Below are 15,921 nucleotides of genomic sequence, written 5' to 3' on the forward strand. Positions count from 1 at the left end.
TGCTGTCCTGTGAAATTTTGAAACTTAGCCAATATCTTGAGGTGCAAAATAAATCTGATGTCCTGCTCCTCTCCAGTTTTGCTATCCCAGTCCCATGCAACTGCCAAAACTCTTGTTGTTCTTTTGTCCCCTAGCCTCAGTGTTCTTCCTGAGTTGAGCCTGAATTGTCAGCTTCATCTGCATCCAGAAATGAAAAATAACCTCCAGGGACAGCCTCAGATTCTTAGCTCACATTTGAAAAATCATATTTCTTGAAAGGTACTCCATCTAGTCCTTATTGTTTGGCTGATCCTTGATGCCTTTAATATACTTTTTTTTGTAATGGATTCAACTTTTCTAATTGTTCTCAATGGGAACATTGCATGCTGTTGCTCAGTCATGTCCAACTCTCTGTGACCCTTATGGACTGTAGCCCGCCAGGCTTCTCTGTCCATTGGATTTTACAGGCATGAATACAGGAGTGGGTGGCCATTTCCATCTCCAGGGGATCTTCACAACCTCCACTCAACTATCACACAATCCCACAAAAGTGTTTTACAAAAGAGCAGAGAAAAGAGATGAGATTCCATATATAGAAGTATTTATGCTATTGCTTCAGGAGGAAAAGGAGTCAGAGGACTACCATATTATGGTATGGAGGTCGAAGAGAAAATCGAAAAGGGTACATAGACAAAGGAGCTTAAAAAAATTCAGGAGACAAAACAAAATCCAACTGAAGATCCATCAGAGTTTCTAGAAAGAATTTATCAAGCTTTTAGGTTCAGCTCCAGTTCAGTTCAGTTCAGTGGCTCAGTCATGTCCGACTCTTTGTGACCCCATGCACTGCAGCATGCCAGTCTTCCCTGTCCATCACCAAATCCCAGAGCTTACTCAAACTCATGTCCATTGAGTTGGTGATGCCATCCAACAATCTCATCCTCTGTCATCCCTTTCTCCTCCCACCTTCAATCTTTCCCACCATCAGGGGCTTTCCAATGGGTCAGCTCTTCATATCAGGTAGCCAAAGTATTGGAGCTTCAGCTTCAGCATCAGTCCTTCCAATGAATGTTCAGGAATGATTTCCTTTAGGATAAATTGGTGTGATCTCCTTGCAGCCCAAGGGATTCTCAAGAGTCTTCTCCAGCACCACAGTTCAAAAGCATCAATTCTTCAGCCCTCAGCTTTCTTTATGGTCCTACTCTCACAACCATATGGAAAAACCATAGCCTTCACTAGACGGACATTTGTTGGCAAAGTAATGTCTCTGCTTTTTAATATGCTGTCTAGGTTGGTCATAACTTTTCTTCCAAGGGGTAAACATCTTTTAATTTCATGGCTGCAGTCACCATCTGTAGTGATTTTGAAACCCAAGAAAATAAAGTCTGTCACTGTTTCCACTGTTTCCCCATCTATTTCCCATGAAGTGATGGGGCCAGATGTCATGATCTTGGTCTTTTGAATGTTGAGTTTTAAGCCAACTTTTTCACTTTCCTCTTTCACTTTCATCAAGAGGTTCCTCAGTTACTCTTTGCTTTCTGCCATAAGGGTGGTGTCATCTGCATATCTGAGGTTATTGATATTTCTCCCGGCAATCTAGATTCCAACTTGTGCTTCATCCAGCCTGGCATTTCACATGATATACTCTGCATATAAGTTAAATAAACAAGGTGACAATATACAATCTTGATGTTCTCCTTTCCCAACTTGGAACCAGTCCATTGTTCCATGTCCAGTTCTAACTGTTGCTTCTTGACTTGCATATAGATTTCTCAGGAGGCAGGTAAGGTGTTCTGGTATTTCCAACTCTTGAATAATTTTCCACAGTTCATTGTGATCCACAGCATGCTTATAGGTGCTACATGCAAACAGACCTGGACGTCCCTGAGAATGTAATGATGATAAATATGACTCTCATCAGGCAAAGTGCCCCAGAGATTTAAAAATTGTAGAAGTCAGATTGTGTTGAAACAAATCCTCCTCAACTAGTAAGTGTTATTTCAAAAGTATTCAATAACAGGCAACAATGACAGAAGCAAGGAGATGCAAAACCAAATTCAGCTTTTCTGGTAGCCACATTGAAAGCAAGTAACCTAAAGGAAGGCTTCCCAGGTGAATCAGTGGTGAAGAACCCACCTGCTAATGCAGATGATGCAGGTTTGATCTCTAGGTCAGGAAGATCCCCTAGAGAAGGCATATGACAACCCACTCCAGTGTTCTTGCCTGGAGAATCCCATGGATAGAGGAGCCTAAAGGGCTACAGTCCTTTGGATTGCAAAACAGTCGGGCATGACTTAGCAATTAAACAACAACAACAAACACTAGAAAATATGAAAAAAAAATTTTTTTGTGTGTATTTAAATCAAATATATTTCTTCCCTGGAAGGGCCAAAAGCTGGAAGTTTGAAGAAATATTATCTTGAATGAAACTTACAGAAACAAGTGAAGAAACCTATCACTACAATGGAATGAGAAAGCAGGCAGTTTTGAGTAAGAAGAGAAAATACAAAGCTACAAATCCTGTCTTGGAGTAACTGACAATATTTTGAAAGACTAAAACCATGATAAGCATCATTAGCTTCTATATTCAAATTCAAAAGTAAAGATTACTACACTTACCTTGTAGGTCAATCTCCTCATGACTTAAATAAACTGTTGTGATTATAGATCTAGTGCCATTTTCTTAACCATATAGGAAGATAAAGTCATAAGAATAATAATAATAATTTTTAAATAAATAGTTTTCCTAGATTTAGACTTTCATGCATATTGTATATTGTTGTCATGTAGTTGCTAAGTTGTGTGCAACTGTTTTGCGACCCCGTGGACTGTAGCCCACCAGGCTGCTCTATCCATGGGATTTTCTATACAAGAATACTGGATGGGTTGCCATTTCCTATTCCAGGGGGTCTTCCCAACCTAGGGGTTGGACCCGCATGTCCTGCATTGGTAGGCAAATTCTTTATCACTGAGCCATTAAGGAAGCTCCTGAATATTATACACACACACACACACACACACACACACACACAGTCATTTAATCTTCACAACCACCATTTAAAGTAGGTAAACTGAGTTCCATTTAGTTATAGAGAAGTAAAGAGAAATTATTTGCCAAACTCAGACTTATTGCCAAATTCAGACTTAAACTGAAGAAAGTAGGGAAAACCACTAGACCATTCAGGTATGACCTAAATCAAATCCCTTATGACTATACAGGGGAAGTGAGAAATAGATTTAAAGGATTAGATCTGATAGACAGAGAGCCTGATTAACTGTGGACAGAGGTTCATGACATTGTACAGGAGACAGGGACCAAGACCATTCCAGTGGAAAAGAAATGCAAAAAGGCAAAATGGTTGTCTGAGGAGGCCTTACAAATAGCTGTGAAAAGAGAAGTGAAAAGCAAAGAGAAAAGGTAAAATATTCCCATTTGAATGCAGAGTTCCAAAGAATAGCCAGGAGAGATAAGAAAGCCTTCCTCAGCGATCAGTGCAAAGAAATAGAGGAAAACAACAGAATGGGAAAGACGAGAGATCTCTTCAAGAAAATTAGAGATACCAAGGGAACATTTCATGCAAAAATGGGCTCAATAAAGGGCAGAAATGGTAGGAACCTAACAGAAGCAGAAGATATTAAGAAGAGGTGGCAAGAATACACAGAAGAACTGTACAAAAAAGATCTTCCTGACCCAGATAATCACAATGGTGTAATCACTCACCTAGAATCAGACATCCTGGAATGTAAAGTCAAGTGGGCCTTAGAAAGCATCACAATGAACAAAGCTAGTGGAGGTGATGGAATTCCAGTTGAGCTATTTCAAATCCTGAAAGATGATGCTGTGAAAGTGCTGCACTCAATATGCCAGCAAATTTGGAACTCAGCAGTGGCCACAGGACTGGAAAAGGTCAGTTTTCATTCCAATCCCTAAGAAAGGCAATTCCAAAGAATGCTCAAACTACCACACAATTGCACTCATCTCACACGCTAGTAAAGTAATCCTCAAAATTCTCCAAGCCAGGTTTCAGCAATACGTGAACCGTGAACTTCCAGATGTTCAAGCTGGTTTTAGAAAAGGCAGAGGAACCAGAGATCAAATTGCCAACATCTGCTGGATCATCGAAAAAGCAAGAGAGTTCCAGAAAAACATCTATTTCTGCTTTATTGACTATGCCAAAGCCTTTGACTGTGTAGATCACAACAAACTGTGGAAAATTCTGAAAGAGATGGGAATACCAGATCACCTGACTTCCCTCTTGAGAAACTTGTATGCAGGTCAGGAAGCAACAGTTAGAACTAGACATGGACCAACAGACTGGTTCCAAATAGGAAAAGGAGTACATCAAGGCTGTATATTGTCACCCTGCTTACTTAATTTATATGCAGAGTACATCATGAGAAATCCTGGGCTGGAAGAAGCACAAGCTGGAATCAAGATTGCCAGGAGAAATATCAATAACCTCAGATATGTACATGACACCACCCTTATGGCAGAAAGTGAAGAGGAACTAAAAAGTCTCTTGATGAAAGTGAAAGAGGAGAGTGAAAAAGTTGACTTAAAGCTTAACATTCAGAAAACTAATATCATGGCATCTGGTCCCATTACTTCATGGGAAACAGATGGGGAGACAGTGGAAACAGTGGCTGACTTTATTTTTGGGGGGCTCCAAAATCACTGCAGATGGTGATTGCAGCCATGAAATTAAAAGATGCTTACTTCTTGGAAGGAAAGTTATGACCAACCTAGATAGCATATTAAAAAGCAAAAACATTACTTTGCCAACAAAGGGTCCGTCTGGTCAAGGCTATGATTTTTCCAGTGGTCATGTATGGATGTGAGAGTTGGATGGTGAAGAAAGCTGAGCACTGAAGAATTGATGGTGTTGGAGAAGACTCTTGAGAGTCCCTTGGACTGTGAGGAGATCCAACCAGTCCATCCTAAAGGAGATCAGTCCTGGGTGTTCATTGGAAGGACTGATGCTGAAGCTGAAACTCCAGTACTTTGGCCACCTGATGTGAAGAACTGACTCATTGGAAAAGACCCTGATGCTGGGAGGGATTGGGGGCAGGAGGAGAAGGGGATGACAGAGGATGAGATGGTGGGATGACATCACTGACTCGATGGACATGGGTTTGAGTAGACTCTGGGAGTTGATGATGGACAGGGAGGCCTGGCGTGCTTCAGTCCATAGGGTCACAAGGAGTCGGACATGACTGAGAGACTGAACTGAAACTGAAACTTTCAATGATCATCTGTGTCTAGTAGCTCCCACACTACGCAGCACAACTCTAAAATAATTAGGTTGTATTGGCTCCTGGCCCTGAAAAATCTGTGGGGTTACAAGAACACTGTATCAGAAGCTTTTTCTTAGAATTAATCAGTTGGAATATCACTCCTTGACCTATTTTTAATAGAAAGTACATGTTTATGGAATATTGTATATGGGAAAATGTAATGTGTATACTAGTCTTTATTAGTAAATAATATGAATAGCTTACTTGTAAGCATTTGTATGAAATAAACAATATGTAAGTCAAGTGATTTCTTTAAGTCAAAGGGTGATTTTTCTCTTTATTTGGGCTTCCTGTGAGGCCATTAGTGTACACAGTAAATCTATCAGAGGCAAATAATAGAAGAGAGGAAAGATAGAGGATGCTGCTTGTTTTATGTTTATTTAGAAGGTATTAGATGTTTGCATTATGGAGCTAAATTGCAATTCTAGGCAATTCTCCTACTTCCTTCAGGGTCAGGTCTGCAGGTTGTGCTGAGTAAGAAGAGTGGCAGCAAAGGACACTTAATATGATTCTTTCAGGAGCATGTGAGGTGACTCCTTTCCCTGGCTTGCTGCTCCTTCTGCCAAGTGCCCTTTATTCTCTCTAGAATGCCTTATCACTCCTTCCTCTCTCAGTTTTTTAAACAAGAGAGCACTTCCTTACTTACAAATATACCACAGCAGTGTTTTGCTTTGTATGTGAATCTTCAAAAAGCAAACCAATATTTTCAATACCTAAGAGCTGTTTGTAAATAAAAAGTGTCTCTGCTTCCTGAGAACCCAAATTCCATCATCATCAATTAGAACATTTCCTCTATGCTTTATTTTCAGATTCTTCACTCTTAAAAGGTTGAAATTATTAAAATAAATGAAACTAATGCAAGGACTGTCAGTCCTTTGCCTCGTTGGTGCTGGTTATTTTTTAGGCTTTGTTCGGAAGTGGAGAGTTGGCTCGATGGTCCTGGCTGCCAGGAGGTTTGATTGACTGCACACATGTTAATGCCGTGCATACGTTACTGAGGGACTACCGGCAGAGCGCCCTCAGACACACGTCTGAAAAGAGTAGTTGACTCAGGCCCCACCTAGACAGAGCTCAGTTCCTAAAAATAGGTGCTAAGTTACATCCTTTAGACGCAGGGCTAAAATAAATTCAGCCGTCCCATCTACTCGCTTGATAGACCCTTCAGTGGAGCTGGCCTCCACTCCACGCCTGCTTTCAGGGGACTGGGAAATTTGCTGTACAAAGGAGGAAACTAGTCTGTGAAGACCTGTAAAGATATATGACATTTCCACGAACTTGGGGTTAAGTCTAAATATTACAGAAGGTATGTGCTACGTCGTCATTGATAAACGTCTCCTTCCATAGCTGTAATATGTTCTTAGTGATTGCTTAAGATCAATGAAGACCACAGGTCAAACTGTACTTGCTAGCAGAGGAAATATTCAGTCAGAGTTTGTTTTTATGACAATATTTAGCATTACTTCAGATTATTACATTTAGGGCTTCATCTATTAATCTCTTTACAGATTAATAGTAAGCCCTTTTTTATTTTTAGTATTAAAGAATAATGAGCCAAATTTGATAAACAGACATGAGTGGAAGTTATACTTCAGTTTATAGCTAAAAGGGAAAACTGAAAAAATTAGTTCATCTTTTATGAGCATAAATTGATAATCTATACAATGAACATGTTTAAAACTAAACTATATTTCTTAAAATTTGCTCAGGGAAAAAGAGAACTTAAAATATTCTCAACTGTTGCAGCTTACTCAGAGAGATGTACGAAATGTATTCTTTATTGAGCCTTAGTTTGATTTTGTACATCTTGCCCCAGCCACAGTCTCTTCTCCTCTGGGAGTATTACTGGAGTAAGGATTAAAGAATCAGGTTCTTACATGTTTTCCAGAATTAAGAAAAGCACAGCCAGTCGGATCTGCCAGCCCTAATTATAGTAACTACAAACTTAAAGAGAGAAGACAGATTTTACTTTAAAAGTAGCATGCCCTATATACTGTTTCAAATGAATTTTTTCTGTCTTCATTTGCCTGTGAACACCTTAATTTGGTCCTGTTGTGCCTTAAATGTTTAGAATGTTAGAGACTAAAGTGATTTGGAAGAGACATTATAACAGATTCTCTTAAATTAAGACACCAACTAAAAGCAAGGACACTTTAAGATTACATAATACAGGGTTTAAATTTAGCCAGCTGGTGCTGAACTGAAAGATATTTTATTTTTATCAGAGCTCTATTTGGTCACTGACAAGTTGGTGGTTGTTTGAATTATTTTAAAATTTTATGTACAGAGTGCCAAAGGACGAGTAAAATATTTACCTCAGCTATCATCAGAGCCATGAATTTTAATATGAAAAAGCATCTGTTTTGAGTTTTAGAAGTTATTACCATTGAGTTTTAGAAGCAAAAATACTAGATCAAAAATGGGAAAGTCTTGAACTCTATGCTTAAGTATTTCTCTACTTCTCTGCCTAATCTTTGACTCTTTTACCTTTTTTACTGTTAATATATAAACAAACAACTAGACCTATTTTTTTAAGTCAGTCAGCATTTCAAATGTCTACAATATTGCAAAGTGGCAGCTACGTGGAGAAAATGTAGTCTGGAGTTTGGCATGAGTGTTTCTGCATGAAGTACTGGGCATCTTTGATAAAACTTCCTGCAACCATCTGAAAAATAAAAAGAGGCACTGCTTAATGATCACAGAGAGCCTCACTTTAGAAAATGTCAGGCAGGCCTCAAGTCTTCAGTGATTACAGAGTGAGAGAGGGTTGGTTCTCTTTCTTCTAAGTTGACTTTTGGGTATAAAGACCACAAAGTTCATATATAATTTACTGTTGTTTACCATGGATAGCTGTCTGCTAGTCAAACATTTTGCCTCTCACATTTACCACAATTGAAAAGCTTCTGCACATCAGTATTCTCTTTTATTTGTCTGGTAAAATATTACTTACGATGAGACAATTTGGGGTTGGACTCCTATGAAAACCTTGGAACAGGGAATTGATACTTGGTTCTTCTCTCACTTTCTCTCCATCTCTCTACTCTCTTTCTTCCTCATACACATACACAACTCTGGGCAGTAAGAGACCATTTTGTAACACTTATTTGTTAGCTCAAAGTCATGTCTAGATTCAGTAATTTATAGACCAGGGCAGCAACTTAATAAGTGCCTGGCAGTATAATTTCAAGACTTCTGGTTGAACAATCTGTGGGGAACAGTACTTAATTGACAATATGTTGTCCTTTTTGTTTGTTTTCCACCTCCTCTTTTAAAAGCATTCAAGTTACACTTTGAAATTTAATTAAATTGTAATTTGCTTTTTCCTGTTTCTGAAACCACTTGCTCATTCAAATTACAGTTTCATCCTTTGCAGAGTGTGGTTAACTTCAGACTTTTCTGATTCAGGAATAACTATTTTAGAACATTGATTTATTCAATCTTTTTTTAAGTTTTTTTTTTTAATGTGGGCCATTTTCTAAAGTCTTTATTGAATTTGTTATAATATTGCTTCTGTTTTATGTTTTGTGTGTTTTGGCTGTGAGACATGTAGGATCTTAGCTCCCGACCAGGGATCAAACCCACACCCCCTGCACTGGACCACCAGGGAATTCCCCTAGGTAAATGGTCTTCATGTGACTGTGTAAGATATGATATTGTTGGTTTTCTTCCCTGATACCAAATGACTGGTGTTTTCTAACACCAACCAGTTCTCCAATTCTCTGATAGTAACTGGGTATACAACAATTCATTTCGATACTCATACTAACTTCCAGAGTTAGAGCAGAACCCATGGGTTGCCCCCACGTTAGCCTCTAACTTGGGTTACAACTCAAGAACAGTCAAATGGAAGAGATTCATAGAGTAATGTGTGTGTGTGGAGATGGTGCACAGAACTTCCATGCCCTCTCTGGGCTCACCATCCATCAACACGTCCACCAGCCTGGAAGCTCACTAAATGCTGTTGTTTAGACTTGAGATTTCATTATGTGGGAGAAATTGGCTGAATCATGGCCATTGGTGATAGAATTCAGTGTCTAATCCCTCTCCCCCTTTCTTAAAGTGGTAAGTACAGCTGAATATTCCAACTCTCTAATTACTCAGTTGGTTTTTCTGATGACAAACCCTGTCCTGACCCACAACCAACATGAAGCCAGGAGTTACCTCATTAGCTCACATACCAAAGACACCATCAAATTCCAAGAGTGTTAGGAGCTCTATGCCAGGAATCAGGGAAACAGGCCAAATTTTTTTTTTTTTTAATTTCACACATGTCCCACAATATTACTCCTCTGTGAAATGCTACCTATGAATTCCAGAGTGAAATATTCATAGTATTTATTTTCCTAATCATTGAAATCTTTCTTTTGCAAATTTAACTATAACCTGAGTATTTTTCTATTTGTACAAAATAGTCAAGAAAAGCACAAAGAACAGTGACAATCAGACAGTCAATGTAAAGAACAAAGATTTTGCTTTCTTAAAAGAATTGAGAGTCAGCAAATTCAATGAGTTATTTGTGTCAGCTGGATACAACAAATGACAGCATAGCTATATTTAATGACTCCTGGGACTCCTTGGGCCTAAACGATGGCGTAAAAATAATCTGGCGGTGAGCAGTGCAATAGGTAATCCAAATTCCTGGTAGAGTGGCTGTACTTCTTAAAATGTCACAAAGGATAAAAGGAATTTGTCACATAGATAACACAAAGAACCCCACTGACTTATTTGACTTAACACTTTTAAGTTCTGGATAAGAAAACTGAGGCACAGAACATTAATTAGTAACTTACAAGATGTAGGCCAAGAGAAGTAGAAACGCACTCTCTTGACTGTATTTTATTCTGCAAAGCTTCGTGCAATCATCAGTCCAACCCCACCCCACCCCCTTGACTTGGAATACATTTCAAAGTACAGCTTGATAAAGTCTTTTTTCCCCAGGTTATTATTTTTATTTTTCATTTCATATTTCTCTCAAATTTAGGGTAACTTATGGAAAAGGAGACCTGATCCACATATTTATTGACAACTTAGCAAATGGTGCTTGGTTTATTTTTTAACTTTACTAAGCATCTAAATTTGCTTGTCATCTGTGCTAGATGAACCCTTACCCTCTTCCCCAGCACTTCTGCCCCCTGCCCCCTGCCCTCCACCATCACCTCATCATTGGACACATCATTTTTCACTGTTCTTTTTGGCAGACCTTCAAGTAGGTTTGTGTCTTCTGCATTTTTCTAATTGTATGCAGGATACATCCTGTTGCCTGGTGAGCTGAACACTTTAGACATGTCTGGCTGTTCAAAAGTAAATAATTGCCAAATTGCTCCAGGCATACATATGACTTAAAATGAATATAATACTAAAATAATTTATTGTAGGAAATTTTTGTTTGTCAAAGACCCAATTCTCCCCAAATCTAAATATATCAGCATATGTGTTTCTAAATGCATTTACTTGGTAGTCAGCAACATAGAAAAGCTAAAAGAAAAAAAAATCATATCACTATTAATTTTAAAAGCTAAGTCCAGTGTTATAAATCATTTCAAAACATGTCAATGCTTTTCATGTAAACTTTCACAAACAGGAACTATAAATAAAAAATAATGTTCAGATAATAATTACTTTATTTTCTTATTTAATTCATAAGAAGTTAATTGCACTGAAGAAAGATGTAGGCAGATCTCACTTTATAAAGTGGTGGGTTTTTTTTAAAGCTATATATATGAAATTTTGATGAGTAGAGTCACATTTCCCCACTGAATTGCATTAAAATCCACAGGTGCTTTATCACTATCTCTGTTGTTATTGACTGTTTTCAGTCCATACAGTCATAACAACAATTCAGCTTTATCTTATCTAACCACTAAGCTTTTTTGTCAAGCAACTAGACTTCAGAAGTAGCTACAGTAAATAAGTGTTCCAGAGAAACAGGGAGAAATCTTTTTGTAAAGCGAAGGATCAGCTTATTTATTTGTCATATAAGTTAGAGTTTTTGATTGTTGACACAAGCATCTTATTGTCAAGTTGGAAAATTCTGGGAAGAGACAAAAATAAAATGAGTTCATTCACAGTATTTAAGGGTGGTCAATTCCAGCTACAAACTTTGTTTAGATTCACTGCCTCTGCTTCTGTTGGCTCCTGACCTAGGCTCCTGAGTCTTGTATAGGATAAAAGTCTGCGGTGGCAACTAGGGTGAAGGCCAGCCCAGTTTCCAGTTGGAACACAGCGGCTAAAGCTAGAGGTGCCAGAGGAAGAGCCGTGAGTGGCGGTCAGCCACTTGGTCACTCCTTCTGTCCTCTGTGCCACCCCAGACCCTCAGAGTAAGAACAGAACCCTGTTTTACAGCCCTGACTTCTTCAGTGGAAACTGTACTAGCCCTCTGGACCTCAGAGGACTTCAAAGTATTTATTTTGAGGAATATAACTGTATTATGCATGTGCACTTCAGTCACTGACTCATTCTGGAATGGGAATAATTTCAGGATTCATCATCCTTTCGTCATCCAGAGTTGGGCAACAACCACAAGTTTAACTCTAGAAAGTATCAGAGGAATGAAATTTGAAAGGAAGCCATGTGTTTGTATTTAAGTAGCAATCTTTTTTTTTTTTTTTTCTGTAAAGATCTAGTTCAATTATTTCAATTGTTGGCTCAAAACTACAATTTATAGTTTCTATAATAGTCCAAAAATAGTCCACCCTTTAACTAGAAGCAACAAATTACCTCAAATTTCAATTTTCACTGCTTTTCTTTTAAGTCATCATTTCAACCCAACTGGTCCCAGCTTCTCTACTATGTCATTTTGTTGTGCTGTTACCATCTCTTTTAATTTGTGTTCCATTATGATCATGTATACATACATATACTCATATGTGTATACATATGTATGTGTATGTATCTGTATGGGCCTCCCCAGTGGCGTAGTGGTAAAGAACCGGCCTGCTGGTGCAGGAGATGTGAGTTTGATCCCGGAGTCGCAAATATCCCCTGGATGAGGAAATGACAACCCACTCCAGAATTCTTGCCTGGAAAGTCCCATGGACAGAGAAGTCTGGTGGGCTACAGTCCATGAGGTTGCCAAGAGTCAGACACGACTGAGCAACTGAACACATGTATATATATACATTATTATATACGAGGCACAGGGTTACCTATCTCCATATTGTTTTCCCTTTATGTTCTCAAAGTCCATTTAGATGTTGCAAAAAAAAGAGTAGTCTTCGAACAATAACCAATAACCACAGTATCATGTATAGTGACACTTGACCTTTTGTGTAACATTGCTTTAAAAACTTAACCATTTTGTAAACATTTGTACTGATAAAGTACAAAGCTATATTTTTATAAAAACTATAACAATAATAAACATTTTCTATAAGATTATTCTCCCATAGATAGCTATATAAAAGGAGTTCTAGGAGTTGATATATAAAATTTCATTATTGATAAACATCTTTATACTTTGAAATTAGAAAGTTTTTTGAAAATTTTTCAAAATTAGATTTCACAAATGATGTGCATTGTTCTCTCTCTCTCTCCCTTTCTCCTTCCATTTTATTTCATTTCTCTTAAAGGCCTGTGGAATATATTACTTAACCCTAGCGCTATCACTATCCTTAAGATATATGGAGTGTCCTCAGTTTACCAAAATCACAAGAACATCACCTTCTAGAGCCAGGAGAGATCTCAAAGGAAACCCACATAACACTTTACTAGGAAACCAGAAAAAGCTGTGTCACATAAACTCTAACTAGTTGAGCACAGACTTTGAAACAAGACAGTGTGGCTTTGAATTCTGGCTCTTAAACCTAGCCAGTTGGTTGATCCTGGGCAAATTACTTAATCCATCTCTGTGCCTATTTCCTCATCTGAAAATGGAGATACTAATAGAATCTATCTCATAGATTACTGTTTTGAGGATTAAATAAATTTATATTTGTAAAATGACTAAAATAGTAGTGCCTGGTATACAGTGTTACATAAGTCTTTGGTAATGTTATCATCATTATTATTACTGTCTAATATATGGGGTTAACATAATAACATTTATATCTTTCCCAGAGAACAACTTAAGAATTTAAAGTACCAAGTTATCCTAGATGCTGCAAATTCAAAATAACACCATACTAAAGAAAAACTTTTTAAGAGAGAAAATTATCTACCTGATTTAATCGGTTGTTCTCTTGTTAAAGGCACCCTTCCTTTTCAAAGGTATACTCTTGAGCTCAAATTAAATTTCTGTCCTCTTTGGCATTGTAAAAAGCTATTAAATATCATTTTTCTATTATAATCATTCCAATACTTGAAACTAATAACTTTTTGGTTATCTTCGGTGATGTCAATATCACATTACTTTAAGAAACTGAACTCTTCAACCACTTCAACCATAATGAGTCTGTCTCCTTTCTGATGGAGCTGCTCATAGCCACACATTGGACCCCCTCATTACTTAGTTCTTAACTCTCAGAATACTCTTTTAGACCACAGTCTTTTTTCTTTCAGCTGCAACTAACCTTGACCCACAGCAAAGCGTTCCCATCCCCAACACATCCTGCCCGTCAGCCCCTCTGCACTTTTGCCTCATCTCTCTGTATTTTAAATCCACTCACAGTGTCTGAGTAAGGATGGAGGGAGAACTCTTACTTGGGAGGAAGGCACTGAAAGATGCAGCTGTGGGCACCTGTTCATCAGGAGAACCTAAAGCAGAAAAGGCCAAGAGGAATCCAATAATGGAAGAGAAAGCAAAAATTTATGAGCCAGTGAAATGGTACAATGTATCAGGTTTGATGGATGAAGCTAAGCTATAAACAGAAAAATAAATACTAGGTCAGAAATAAGGAAAACTAAGAACAAGACAGGATGGAGCCTAGGATGGATTAGGGCACACATTTCAACTGAGGCCAAAAACAGTTCAGGGGTGTTGGTGGCCTGGTGTTAAGCGCTCCTGACTCCAGGCTTCAGGCGTGGGTCTAAAACTGAAAGGACGCATGCCAGACCCAGGGCCCACTCAGCCTGGGCCCACTGTCGGCTGCAAGACTAGAGGTTCCATTGATCTCCCATTTCATTTGTCCCCACATTCTTGAGCTAAATATACCTTATCAAAAGCCAACATTATCAAAAGTTCAACATTTTCCTCATCATCTGATATGTTTGCCCCCATTCCCAGGTTGTGTGTGTGTATACATGTACATATATATATATTTAAAGGTTTGTGGTTTTGCATATATGCTAGTACCCAACAATCATTTTATTCACTTTTAATTGACTGCATGTCACATTCACCATTTTTCCTGACAATCCCAGATGTTCTCCATTGTAATATACAACTGGGAAGTTTGAAAATGAAAAGAAATTTGTGAGTAATATTCTTTTTAAAAGCCACATTGAATTTTCAAAAGTATGGCAAGGTTAAGATGAAGTCTTAAATAGTTACTAGAAATATATATTGATATAATATGGATGAAACTGAGAGCTAATAGAATATGTGTGGTCAGACAAAAACAGAAGACTGGGGATGGAACCCTGAAAAATGGACCTGATTGGGTGTCAAGAATTGTGTGTGTGTGTGTTTCAGGAGACTGGTCACGATAGATGACTGTTACGTCTGTCTGGTCTAAGCTACTCACCAACTCCACACTCAGTTTTAAGATTTTATAAAGCACAATGCAGAGAGTGCTGCAAAGCATCAACATTTTAAATTCCTTCTTCTGAGATACTTCCTGTAATGGCAAGTGTTAGGCTCAGAGAGTTTCATGACGTTTTCCTCAGGTCCTACAGGCTGGTGAATGGGGCCTGGGGATTTCTGCCCCATATGTTTTCCTTGGCAGGCTTCCAACTCAGCTGCACTGGAACAGTCTGAAAACCTCCTGAGGTCTTCCTCCGCGATCTCTTAAAGCAAACAGGATACCACTTGTGATTAAATAGTCCCCCAAGGAAAAGTGTGTGTGTGTGTGTGTATTACTATTTGCATGTTCTATTTGTAGTCCTGTACTTACCCGCTGGAATGAGGAAGCTAGTTATTTTCTTCTGGACCAAACTGTGATGGAGATATGAATATACCTGAAATTTTTTAGCTATAACACTTTTCCAATTTCTTTCTGCAGATATGTAATAACAAGACAGTTTCTGACAGAAATGAAACTGGGCAGAAAGCCCAAAGTTGACTTGTTTCATTTTCCAAACACATGATTTTATGCAGTTTTAATTTTCACCTGCTCATGTGGTGTCTTGCTGAGAATTTTGGGAGATGAGCTGGATTTCATTGTGGGAGACTCACAGGTTCACAAGCGAGAAGTTTATTTCTCCTCCCTTCTGGAAGCTCTAATCCCAAATTTCACATCACTGCTCTGCTTAAATAACTTCTGTTACAGAATTTGGAACTTGTTTTCTACTCTTTAAAAAGAACTACAAGAGAGAAATTAAAATCTGTCAACAGGAACCCTAAAAAGATGTGCAGTGAATTTTGCAGTATTGTTGCAAGGCAATTTCAATAAATGCTTACTGGGCAAGTTATAATGTGATCTGTTAAATACCTGTGAAGCTGGCCATATTCATCTCAACTGTCAATTTGCTTCTTGGCAATCTAGGAATTTTAGTTCCTGGTAATAATAAAAATTGCATATGACAGGTTCTTCCAAAAACAAAAAAATTTTAGGAGAG

At 38.2% G+C, this 15,921-nt stretch overlaps 1 protein-coding gene across 2 annotated transcripts in view; it reads left to right on the plus strand.

The window, feature by feature from the left end:
* Positions 1-6,400: 6,400 nt before the first annotated feature.
* The window catches only part of XIRP2 (xin actin binding repeat containing 2), a 74,089-nt gene continuing 64,568 nt past the window's right edge, over positions 6,401-15,921 (plus strand). For both annotated transcript variants that reach the window (XM_043487969.1, XM_043487970.1), the window contains exon 1: positions 6,401-6,574. The gene's annotated coding sequence lies outside the window, so the exon portion shown is untranslated. The remainder of the gene's footprint in view (positions 6,575-15,921) is intronic.

This window comes from Cervus canadensis, chromosome 15 (assembly GCF_019320065.1).
Source record: "Cervus canadensis isolate Bull #8, Minnesota chromosome 15, ASM1932006v1, whole genome shotgun sequence".
Taxonomy (NCBI): Eukaryota; Metazoa; Chordata; class Mammalia; order Artiodactyla; family Cervidae; genus Cervus; species Cervus canadensis.